Source organism: Scardinius erythrophthalmus, assembly GCF_964197995.2.
Source record: "Scardinius erythrophthalmus genome assembly, chromosome: 14".
In the NCBI taxonomy this organism is placed as follows: domain Eukaryota; kingdom Metazoa; phylum Chordata; class Actinopteri; order Cypriniformes; family Leuciscidae; genus Scardinius; species Scardinius erythrophthalmus.
Genome location: NC_138234.1, coordinates 11,111,245 through 11,124,577, shown reverse-complemented (window position 1 = coordinate 11,124,577; position 13,333 = coordinate 11,111,245). Strand labels below are relative to the sequence as shown.

Genomic DNA, 13,333 nt, shown 5'->3' with positions numbered 1-13,333 from the left:
GTCTCCACTCTCCTGGGAGTGTGAGCTGCAGTGAGCGCGTCAGCTGCACATTTGAGCTCAAAAGCCAGAAGAGGAGATGGTGGGCGAGTTACAACATGCAACGGGAGCGTAGACAACCTTCGAGAATGATGTACGCAATGGTCAATGTGTTGTCCGTCCGGACCAGTATATGCATCCTGCAGCAATGGGAGAAACCGACCGAGGGCAAGGAATACTGCTATTAACTCGAGGCAATCTATATGCCACCGCAGTCGAGGTCCCGCCCAGGAGGCCGAGGCTGCATGCAAGTTGACCACGGCACCCCAGCCGGTGGTGGAGGCATCTGTTGAGACAACAACATTCCTGGACACTTGTAGAGAAACTCTGGCCCGTAGAAAAGCAAGGTCTGACCGCAGGCTGAAAGCCCGATAGTGATAGTCATCCGGATTGTGCCACAGTGCCATGCCCATCTCGTGGGACTCGGTTGTGTAGCCACTGTTGAAATGGTCTTGAATGAAGCAATCCGAGCAGTGTGTCCGTGGCTTCGGATGCCATATGCCCCAGGAGCCTCTGAAATTGTTTCAGTGGGACCGCTGTCCTGCTTTTGAATGAACTCAGCACTGAGCACCAGGTCCCTGTGTTCACACAACTGATCTCGCAAGTGGGCCAGGGTGAGCCAGTCATCAATATAGTTGAGGATGCGAACACCCACTTCCCACAGAGGGGTAAGGGTGGCAGGGCGACATGGACAGCCCAAATGGGAAGCTGTGACCGTCCCCGAATGCAAAGCATAGGAACGGTTCGCTCCAGGACCACTAGGTTGGACATCATTTCACCACGGGACCGCACAGTGACTTTCGTCTCACTTAACAGAGGTAAGAAGGACATCCATCCACACTGAAAATCATTTTGTTTAGTTTTATTATAATTAAAAGTGTAAGTGAGAAGTACAGTCATGCCAGCACTTAGATATTTTGTTTCATTTTCATGTCCATACATTGAGATCAATAAATCATGGATAAATCAATATTCATGAACAGAATTGTTTTATAACTAAGAATCACATTTTGTGTATTTAGAGCAAATGGTTCTCATAATGTGGAGCGCCCTCATGTGGTACATCACCCCACTGTGTAAAAAATATTTTACATTTGGGATGTTCTAAATCTCCTTTCTGACAAAGTTTTATTATAGTCTGTGTGTCTAATCATTAGACCCTACTGCATTTTCTGCATTCTTACATTGATCGTGAACGGCAAGAATTGATGGTCTACATGCGAGTGACAATTCAATTTGATCCAACCCTGTTAAGATAGTAGTAGCAGATGGAGGCCCAAAGTGACAGAGGAAGCCATTGGTCAGGTTCAAGATTACATTTTATTTGCCACACGATGAGTCACTCAATAATTGGGGAAAAAAAAAACACACACAAAAAAAAAAAAACTTAAATACAACAAAATACAAACTGCACCAGACACATAATCAAAATAAATTATATTAACAAGACAAACTCTGACTTGTATGTGCAGCCGCACGACACAAACAGCACTTCCCATTTCCATACAAAATTTCTGGAGCCTTTTTATAGGCCTAACTCCTCCCCTGGTCCGGGACATACCATTTGAAAAGGTAATTGTGTCACATTAATCACATATACATATAATAATAACAATAATACAACAACTCATATCTGCAGATACACACATAACACACACATTATGTACACACAAATAATAAAACAAATAACTCATAAAACATTTCTTTCGTACAGCTATGACGGATGGAACCCCCGGTGACGTCACACACACGGACTACCAAGATGGCGCGAACACCAAAATAGACCTGATTTTTAACTGAACAGGTTTGGCAAATGACTCGTCAAATGTCGTAAGTATATTTGTATCACTCTTAACACTGTACTTAATAAACCATATAAACCAAATAATAATGGTGAGGTAGGGATGGGGAAATGAAGCCTCATGAATCACTGAGGCTTTCCCCTGACTGTTCCGGGAAAAGATTCAAAGCTTCGAGAGTGTCGAGAACAGCGCTGAGAACAGCGCCATCTGGCGCTTATTTAAAATAAAGCAGCCAGAAGCCTGTGTTAGAAGCTCTGGCAGATGAAGCAACCACAACACACTCCATAGTTTCAATGTTATGTGTACAAATAAAAGCCTTACATGTTTGTGTTTGATTTGTTCATTAAAAAAAAATCATTTTCCCATTAAAGTGTGACAATAAAATATAATAGCTTATAAGCTTATGATTCAATAAAATTTAATGTAGGCCTACTCTCTCTCTCTCTCTCTCTCTCTCTCTCTCTCTCTCTCTCTCTCTCTCTCTCTCTCTCTCTCTTTCTACACACACACACACACACACACACACACACACACACACACACACACACACACACACACACAATGAATAAGGACATTGTCTGATAGGATCATCTGTTATTAAATGTCAATATCAATAATTGAAAATATCAACCAGACTGAGGCAACAATGACTCGTTAAATACGATCTGAAGTTCGAGCCTTATGACACCCGAAGCGAAACACGCACGTGACTGGACAGAAAGGCTTCGTTTGTCATCGGTCACGTGACTCTAGTAAACCGACACACGCCTCGATACGGGGCTTCACTAAAAATTGTGTCGCTTATGTGATACGCGCATGATGCGGCGCATCGAAGCTTCAGTGTCATATGTAACATCACTATGGTGAGGTGATTTATTTCTGTACATAAGACAACATCCTATCATGTTATATACACTGATGTTACAGCCACTGATTCCCCATATAACTCACGTAAACCAGGTACCAACATACAGGACGTACCTGTGTACTTTTAACTGTGTTAAAAGTTACAAAAGTACAAAAACCTGTGTACAGTTAAAAGTACAATATTATGTACTTAATAAACCATATAAACCAAATAATAATGGTGAGGTGATTTATTTCTGTACATAAGACAACATCCTATCATGTTATACACTGATGTTACAGCCACTGATTCCCCATATAACTCACGTAAACCAGGTACCAACATACAGCACGTACCACAACACACCTTTAAACATACAATAACATCAAATTCTACACAAGTCCGTCTATACATGATTGTCAGTGCCGGCAAACAGACCGTGTTAACATGACGCCGGTGTATGTATGAAATGTGCGTGTGTGTGTGCGTATTCAGTCCGTGCATAGTCACAGGCTTACCCTGTGACAAACCCGATCTGACAACCACCAATCTAGAGTAAAACAATCAAATCAACACTGTGAATCACGACACAATATTTGACATAATTTTAAAAAACTGAATAAAGGAGCTCAGGTGTGGTAGAAACTGGACTTATGTTTTCCTTTTTGAATATTTGCAAATAACAAATAATGGTGATGAAATTCCCATCAATCAAGATCATGTTTGCCCTGTCCAGTGTTTAAAGGTCAAATTAGGTTTGAAATAAAAACTCCAGCAATACTGACAGACAATAGTGGAGTCTAAACTTGTGTTTGGAGCAAGTTTCATCAGTATTTTCTAAGGTTTGTTCATTACCGTAATGTTGATTACCGTAAAGCCTTCAGGCAAAAGAAGACAGCAAAATATTGATTTACCCACAACAACAAGGTGAGGGCTTAAGAGCTTTACTCAGCAAGATATACAATATTTTATTTTTTAACACAAATACAGAAAAACAAAAGGAACCGGAACTGTGTGTGTACGAAACAGTGCACAGCTGGGTTAAAGTAACTAATATATGTGCAAGTAAAAAAAAGGGTGATACTCAACAGTATTTTCTTAATCACACAACCAAACTACTTTATAAGTCAAATGTCAGTAAAGGTGTTTTGATGTATGTATTGTTCACCAGGTCATGGAGTTCATAAAACTCATAAAAAATTACTCATTCTGCATTTCGGTCCTGAGTGAGCAGAAGTGTGACAGTGAAATGAGAAAGAGAGACATCATTGAACATGGCTGCAAAGATGTCAACACCTTCATACAAGCAAATTCAAATAATATTAATGATGTTTTATATAGTTCAGCAATCAATGATAAGAGGTATATATATATATATATATATATATATATATATATTCAGCTGTCTCGCCTCAATCCATTGACAGTTTAGCAGCATCCCTCCACCACCCCTTCTCCACAGTTCTAGCCAGAACCATTTACATACGAGGGGGATTACTCTGGGTTTGGGCCGAACTCCGAGCTCGGAGCCCTCCCCCCAGACAGCATGCCAAATACGCATTAAACTTTACCCTCTCTAATTGTATGTAAATGTGAACTTGTGAAAAGCAGTTTGTGGCAGAGGGGGAACTCCACAGGGCGGTAACCTGTTTAAGAGCAACCAGCCTTTTCCTGTGATCACGTACAAATTACAAAGTGGGTCGAGAGATGTGAATATGTTAGAGGGAAGAGGTCCACTCGTTACGTTGTGTTGGGGTGTTAACTAGGCTGGCCTGTACGGCAAACTTAATTTATAGATGACAGACTGAAAAGAGCCTCACAGAGCTTTACAATACTTTTCTAATCATTTGTTCACTTCTCATTTTCTGTCTTTCTTTGTTTTTCAAGTGCAGAAAAAAAAAACAATCAGAATTAATTACGAAGCAAAAAAAAAGTTCTTCACATGTGCTGTAAACATGACAAACACAGTTTGAGAGCAAAGTATAATGACACAACAGATTTATACTTGTACTTAATTATATTTGAGCAAAATCAGTGTGAAGGTTTTTTTTTTTTTTTTTTTTGAAGAGCAGCACACAATAATATCTCCACTGTCTCATGATTTACATTAAATGAGCATAATGTTAAAATGACTTTACGTTATTTCTTTAAATTGATGTTGTAAGAGAGCTACTCTCTGAGAGAACAAAGGAAATTACCAATTGAACTCACCATTTGAGACAAAAGTCTCACCTCAGAATACATCTCTCTCCCTCTTCCCCCACCCTCTCTCTCTTATGCTAAAATTATGAGATTTACACACAATCTATATGGTTTAAATGATAACAATTATCTGGTTTTATAAGTGTTTGGTATCATTTCAAATGTCTCAGTGCGACTGGTACAAAGGTCTCATTTCCAAACAAGTAAAACAAAAGGTAATACGGTTTTAAGAGTTTAGAGATAGCTGGCACACAGAGGAATGTGCAAGAATCAGCTAGTCTACTGAATTCTTAAGCACTCTGTTAACACTTTTTGTGCATTAAAACACTTTTGAATGGAAGTAGTGTATGAGCAAAAACAGACGAGGGAAGAAAGATGTTTTTTTCCACCTCTCTGTAATCCTCAATAAAACTTCTCTACTACCCTTAAACTCGTCTGATGGATTGTCTTGCATCTCAACAACACCACAATATTGTGCACAGTGCTGGGGGTAAGTAACACATTAGAAGTAACGCAAATTACTTTTTTTGAGAAAGAAATCAGGTGTGTTCTAATGTATTGGATCCGTGCATCAGGTCTTAAAGAGACGTCAGTCTAATAAACCTGCTGTCTGTGTCATTGATAATCAAACAACAACATTTAAAGCACTGTTTATTTCATTTGTATCTTTCTTATATTGTATTTGTCATATTTATTGTAATGTGCATCATTCTATATTTAAAAGATAAATCATTTAATGAAATAACTTTATTGTTATATAAAATTGCATAAAAAAATATTAAATTACTCATCATGAATTAAGATGTTAGTTCACCCACCTCTATGCCAAACTGTAGCGTTGCTGCTTTTAGTTAGTTACTCGTCAAAACTGATGAAAACTAAATAAATTATTTACATTTACAAAGTCACATTGCATTTATTCTTAAAATGACTCCCACACATTGACAGAAAAAAAAACAGGAAATTACCTATCAAGGTATCAAAAAGGTGTCAAGATTAGTTATTTTTAAAAGGAAGTGTAGGGTCACAGCATGAGTATAAGATCATGATGCATATACACACAAAGTACATAATATTTTCATATTTTGAAGTAACATCTCTATATAATTTAAGGCCTTTTGTCAAACACCAGCATTGACGAGTTCAGTATTTTTGAAGCAGGTTTTTTAGAGCAGAGGTCAAACGGTTTCATGTGTAGCAGGAATGGAAAAAGTTCTTCAACCACAGGTTATTTAGAGACACACTATTCATATCAGATGCACTCAAACAGACATCAAACACACATGTCTAGCAGCAGAAACACTCATGAGCAAGCTCTCCATCCACCTAGCAGATCAAACCACATTGATTAAGACCACAGCAGGCTCTCACCTTTTGATGAGTGTTTTCCATCCATGTTTTTATTTTTATTTTATTTTATTTTTTATGAGACCTACACACATGATCTCTTTAATACTTTAAGAGCCAAACATAAAATTATCCAATGGGCCAAACGATAGAGATCATTTGTTAAATGTCCTTGTAATACAAGTCAAGTTCTTTGGCAGTTTTTAGGAGACCATTTCATGAATCTATCTTTAAGTACCACACTTTAAAACGATGATTGATTCTCACCAAAAGCTCAACCACAGACTCAGACTTGAAGGTTGTCACAGGTCACATGGTTGGGTCTTGATACTTTTCTCATTGTGATCGGTGCATAAACCACATGATCCTCCTCTTTTACTTTCTGTAAAAAACACATAAAAGAAGATAATAATAATGAATGTGATAGATTCATCCTAAAGACTTCAATGATTAATTTATCAATTAATTTATAGATTCATTTATAAATATCTGATATGGTGCTGTTATGTGTGATGTGATGGATGATTATGCAGACAAAAACACTGATCTCCATCTCCATCTGGCTGAAATGATACAAACACACTCAACAAAAAATAAATAATCTTACCAATTTATGTGCATTTCTTTTGTTGAACGCTGGTTCAGCGTAAGTGATCTCGTCTTCACGAGTCTCAACTGTTTCAACAACAATAATAGATGCATTAAAACAACACAACTCAATCCTGACTGATTCTTCACAACATGTGTGTTATAGGACTGTCAGAAATAAGGCATTGCACATTTCATTAAATGTTTAGCACTGCCATTTTTAAATAAGGCATCAACAAATTTAATTTGTCATTAGGCCTTTTTCATACAGAAAAAAGTTACGAACAGAGTATGTGTTCGTCATTACATTTAGAGAGACATTCTTTACACATAATTTCCGAAACCCAGTAAAGAGCGACATTCAGTGTCATTACACAAAGACATGTATTCTGATGAATGTAATCTACAGAAATTGCCAAACACAATCACTACACATAAAATTTTGGTTTCGTTTTATATTTATCTAGAAGGTGTTAACTACAAAATTATGAAAATAATTGTTTCAATTATAATTTAGGGCTAAAGGGGCAATCAATCTACTAAAATATAGTAGACTATTTATTTGTTATAATACTTGTTAAAGTCAGTTTGTAACTCTTGCCTTCTTTGTCTCTTTTGCTTTCTTTTCTTTTTTTGCAGATCCAGAAGAGCCCGAGTACAGCAACAATCATCAGAGATCCAGCAGAGATCAACACTATCAGAGACACTGAGACTGGAGGAGCTGAAGGAGAGAGTCATTAGTGTGAGTGAATCTGTAAATACACACATATATGATCAGTGCTGTGGTACCTGCACATGTGTGACAGAGTGTGTTGATGTCCAGATGTGTGGTCTGGTTGCTGATGGGATTGTTCAGCACACAGCTGTAGGTGTTTCTATCCTGATATTCCACCTCCAGAGGTAGAGAGAGACTGATGCTGAGATCACACACACTGATGCTGGACAATACACTGATTCCTGCGTACCAGGAGAGAGTCGCATCACTCGCATTCAACACTGATGAACACACCAATGAACATGATGATGATGATGATGAAGAACATTGTGAAGAGTTTCTGCTGATGACAGGAACAGGCAGACGAGCTGAAAAACATGAGAGAATAAACGGAAATATGAATACAACAATCAGTCTTTAGGTGTTGTGAATTGTAGTTTGTGTGGAGTGAGTGTTTAGTGCGTTAACGGTTACTGAATGTTTCTGTCAGCTCAAACTATAAAAATATTTAATCTATGAATGTATGTAAATAGAATGTACATGTTTAGAGAAATGACATCTCTACTCACCATAGACAGAAACATTGAATGTTTTTGATGATTTTTTCACTCCAGTTATCTCTAGTTGATAAACTCCAGCATGTTCAGTTGTGGTGTTTGTGATGGTCAGAGATCCAGTTTGATCGTCCAGCTTCAGTCTGTCTCTGAATCTCTCAGTGCCATTATTTGTGTAGAAGATTTGCTTCTTCTTTTTAATTTTAGCTATCAAAGACTTTTCAGCTCCAAATGCCCACAGCATGTCGTCGTCTTTACGTATTTCAGTAAGATTAGTGTTTAGAGTAACAGAATCTCCCTCCATCACTGACACTGAATCACCAAACACACCTGATGAACAAACAGATTTAAACAGACTAAGGTTTCTGATGGTTTACAAAGCCTGAAATCAGCTGTAGTTTTTATAGTTTACAAGTGGAGAATAATTTTTTTTCTCCATTATGTCACCTGATGGAGTTTTAGGACACCATTAGGTCATTTGATGGAGTTTTTCGGTTCCTTGCCACTGTTGCCTTTGGCTTGCTCAGTTGGAGATATTTTGGGGATATTTAATTTGATTTTATCAATCAATAAATTCCACTAGAAACAAACCTTGTTGTATTATTTTAACTGAATACTGTGAAGCTGCTTTGATACAATCTGTATTGTGAAAAGCGCTATACAAATATACTTGACTTGACAAGTTGAGAACATCCAGAACAGCGGCAGATACCCAAAACTAAATGAACAACCAAGTAGAGTTTGTTGCATCACTTAATGTTAAACACAGATGAACAAATCAGGAATTATAATTCTAACCTGGGATTTAAATTTAAATTTAAAATCTACAGTTTTTTTTATCCACAGCAATGGATTCGCCAATGTCTCTCTGACATCAGTTGCTCTTGCAGAAAAGAAAAATAAATGTGTAAAATGTCTTTATAAACCACTTTTGTTAGAGAGAGATTGCCAGAATCAAGCAGACAGAGAAAACATTGCAGTAGCGCTTACGTGATTGCCTGGAAATATATAAAGGGTGATAGTTAGATCCATTAGTTAATGGACTAATATGGCAGCATCATTTCTGAATAAAGGACAGATAAGCAGGCCCAGATTAAGAACACATGTAACAATCTAGACCCCTTCATCGTGTGTTTGCTACCCTTATTACTGATTTCACAAATGTCAGTTTAAACAAGCACATAACCAAACACACAGTAATACATCTGATTTTCATACTAAATATTCCAGGCTACTTATTGCATTAATAAAATTAATCCATTATTAACCCAGATATGAACTCAAAGCACACAGGTTTCTAAAAAACAGCTTTTGAACCTTTTTACTGAGCGTCAAAAAAAAAAAAAAATTTACTTTAAATACTTTACTTTAAAATCATTTTACTCACCAATCAGACTCCAGCAGCACAAACAGAATAAAACAAACACGTGAAACATTTTCTTCAGTTGATCAGTGTCTGATGAAACTCTGCAAAAAAACACTTCTATATGTGTGAATCCTCCCACGACACAGTTTGGCCCTCCTAGTTTCCCTCACTGCATTTGCACATCATATAATGTTATAGTTCATCTGGCCTTATTAAGACTTAAACTGTTCTTAATTTGTGAAATTTTCTTTATTTCTTATCATTTAACATACTATTTGAAAAGTAGTTGTCTGACTGTGTTAAATAGCAAAAGTAGAAGAATATACTGAACTCTTCAAATTCTAGTGATTTAAGATGGTTATGTATATTAATTCAGTTCTCAAATAAAAAGTAAAAATTCAGTAAAAAGTTAAAACCGTGTCTGATCTCATAGTACAAGTTTTATTGAAGTTCATCTTCTGAGTCAAACTGAAACCTTGGTCGGTGTACTTGAGAAATGTGTGTTTTTTTCTGAACTTGACCATCAGCTCTAGGTGAGAGTGTGTATTCAGTGTATCTGTGTTAAAGGTGCATTGCGCAAGTCTCTGAGTTTTTGCAGAACTATGCCCCCTCTGGCGACAAGCGAAACTGCAACCAGAGGGTGTGCATGCTCATGGACCACACGCACACACACGCTTGCACGAGCTCGAGCTGTTCATAACCAAAGGAGCATCAGCCGCACAAAGCTTTTGTTTACAGTCATAATGTCTTCCGAGGTAATAAAGTTATAAATCTGCAAGTCATTTTAAATATGTGAAAGGAAAGGTATTTGAGTAAATTACACACTTATGTGTGAGGAGAAAACGGGGGTAGTAGAAAACTTCGGTTTTTGTTTCCATCTATCTCCAAGTTGAATTGTTTTATGTGTTTACTGTATCCACTTATGATTGTATTATTATGGAAACACGTTCATGAACAATATAAGTTATTACTTTGTTATTACTTTGTAAAAGCCCTAGAGCAGACCGGAGATTCCAACGAACAGTATTTATATCTTTTTTACCTTTTGTACACAGCCACGTTCAAGTGATCTGAGGGCGCGAGCGCTTCCTAGTGTGTGCAGACCGGAGATCTCTCCATTTGTTGAAAGCTTTCCCGATGTTGACTCTCGTCTTATTCCTACGCCTGTGGCACTAGACAAAAGTTTTCTTTTCTTTGTCTTACGTGGAGTTTGCGTTGGGGTTTGGAATGAACTACAAGCCGGTCTCTTTGAATCCATCTTCTACTTTTGTCGAAAGTTGACTAAAGTTTTGTCGCTCGAGTTGTCTTCGCTGATACGGAGAATGGCGGCGAATACACAAACCTGCCAGACATTACCAGGTGAGCGTGAACACGCATGACGTCACGCCCAGTCTCAAATTCTTTCCCGAATCCCTCTTATTTATTTTACTGTACAGGATTATAGAGGCAATCGCAGTGATCAGAGAAGGGCTCATTCAGCCCATCAGGCAATTGTTTAAGCATGTATGGGTTAGAAAAACGGGTATTTTTAACATGAAATGTTGAAAAAAAAAAAAAAAAAAATACTGAATCCATAACACTAAGCCTATCAACAGTCAAGTCAGTTTCAGAGGTCAATATAGACTTTCCCAGACTCCCACACCGGCTAAAACCCCTCTGGCTCTGCCCTGCTACAGAAGCCACGCCCACAACTCTTACTATAGGCTGAGCTGAAAGAGAACAGATATGAGCGAACCGCTCTCAATGGCTGCATCTGAAAACGTAGGCAGTGACTTGTTGACTCGCTGCCCTTTCAGGCAATGAGTTTGCAGGCAGTGTTTGTGTTTGAAGGCCGCTCATGAAAACTAAGTTAATATACAGTATAACCTGTCAATCACAGCTGTCAATCATGACGTCACACCACAGTTTTTACAGCATCGAGTAACTAACTAAAAACAGACTTAATTTAAAAACAAACACTTGAACTTACATCAGCGTTATAAAAACTACAGAAAATGACAGAAACCATCTTTGGAAAAAAGATATTTGAAGTGTAATTTAATTGTTTAGTTTGTTTCACGTCCCATTAATTAACATGGAGAGGGTGGGGTTTATGACCTATGCTAGGACCAGTCACCGGGGGGGCGATGGAGATGCCTCACGCTTTGGCTTCACTTTTCAGGGCTTGTGCGGCACGCTTGACTGTCACAGAATGGAAAGCACAGGATTGTGGGAAATCAAAAGAAGTGTAGGATACATCTACTCTGCCTCAGTGGCGGTTCAAGGATTTTTCTGTCACAGGAGTCATTAAGAGGCCACATGTTACATTCAGGGGCCAAATTCAGTACGGTGCAAATACATTTTGGCAGTCATTCCTTTTTCAAACGCTCTAATAAAAAATTATGAGAAGTCATTGCGGCCGGTTCCGAGTTCGTTCTTCCAAGGAAGCTTGGCAAGAACGGTCTCCACGAGAACACAACTCCGTTCTCTGCGTTCTTGGAATTGTCTATGGCGCGACTCTGGCTGTTTCTCAATTCCAAGAACGCAGAGAACGGACTTGTGTTCTCGTGGAGACCGGTCTTGCCAAGCTTCCTTGGAAGAACGAACTCGGAACCGGCCGCAATGACTTCTGGGACACCAGGCGAGTACTAGCTCAAGTCTGCATTCGATGCATCCTCGGTATCAAGAACACATCTGGGTTCTTTCATGCGTCCTCTGTACTTGCGTTCTTGAGAATTGGGTCTGAACTTCGACGGTTATGATGACGTAAAACGAGAACACAAGGACGCAAGATCGCTGAAGAACGCATATTGAGAAACACCCTCTGTTATGTGCGCGTCGCTGTTATGTGCACGCCACAGACTGTCCGCGCACTGCACGTCCGCTTTAGAGTTCCGCCTTTTGCGTTCCTTCAATATAACGTTATTAGGAAAAAAAAATATATATATATATTTAGAAAATCGATTTTTGACATTTGTGAATCGATTCAGAATCGTCCACATCCGCATCGCGATGCATCTAAGAATTGATTTTCCCCCACCCCTAGGAACGGGGGCCAATCAGGGGCCAATCAGATTTCAGCAGGGGCCAGGGCCCCTGTGGCCCCGCCTGTAGAACCGCCCCTGCTCTGCCTTCAAAAATCAATCAGATGAATAGAATTGGGTACCGAACTCAGTACTTTTAATACCACCGACCAAATAATGTCGGTAGAACCGAGTAGCCTACCTATTCACTTTAAATCAATCGGTGTCAAATTTCGGTTCCTGAGAAGTGAGAACACATCTAAGCGCGAGAGTAAGACTATTTAAATACGAATCATGCTCTGCGTGTCTCTGTGTGAATGAGTGACGCAGTCAGACGTGCGGTTTCGTTTAACACACACACACACACACGTGGTCTCCCTGAAAAGGGGAACATAGAAATGTTAAAATACAGACAAACACTTTTTGCCTTTCCCTCAATCTCTGTATTATGAGTGGGGAGAGGGAACCATGTGCCTGATAATAACTCTCCATGCTCGCCCCACACTCTGCTGGAGTATTTCGGTACTGCACCATAACAAACTACCTGAACCAATGAAATAACCAATCATAACAATAATATTCTCTTCTCAATACCTGCTACACACATTAATTTCAAACCCTGGTGGTTAAATCAAAAACACATGGAAATTCAAAGGTCTTCACCACAACCCGTCAAAATAAAAGTTTGGTTTTACGTGATAATGTATTACAGTTGTACAGTAGAATTTAGATATGTAAATTTAATAATAATACTAACACTAATAATAATAGTAAATTATCATCAAAATATTTTTTAAGGAATAATCACACTTTTTCTTCTATGTTGTAATCTTAACAGAAAAACTCAGTTTTGCCGCATGTTGCTTGACAAAAA

The 13,333-nt window shown here is 38.5% G+C and overlaps 1 long non-coding RNA gene across 1 annotated transcript in view; it reads left to right on the top strand.

The window, feature by feature from the left end:
* The first annotated feature begins 3,465 nt into the window (after window positions 1–3,465).
* Window positions 3,466–13,333, top strand: part of LOC308701967 — a 756,660-nt gene continuing 746,792 nt past the window's right edge. The window contains exon 1 of the long non-coding RNA XR_014031544.1: window positions 3,466–3,612. This is a non-coding gene — a long non-coding RNA (uncharacterized lncRNA). The remainder of the gene's footprint in view (window positions 3,613–13,333) is intronic.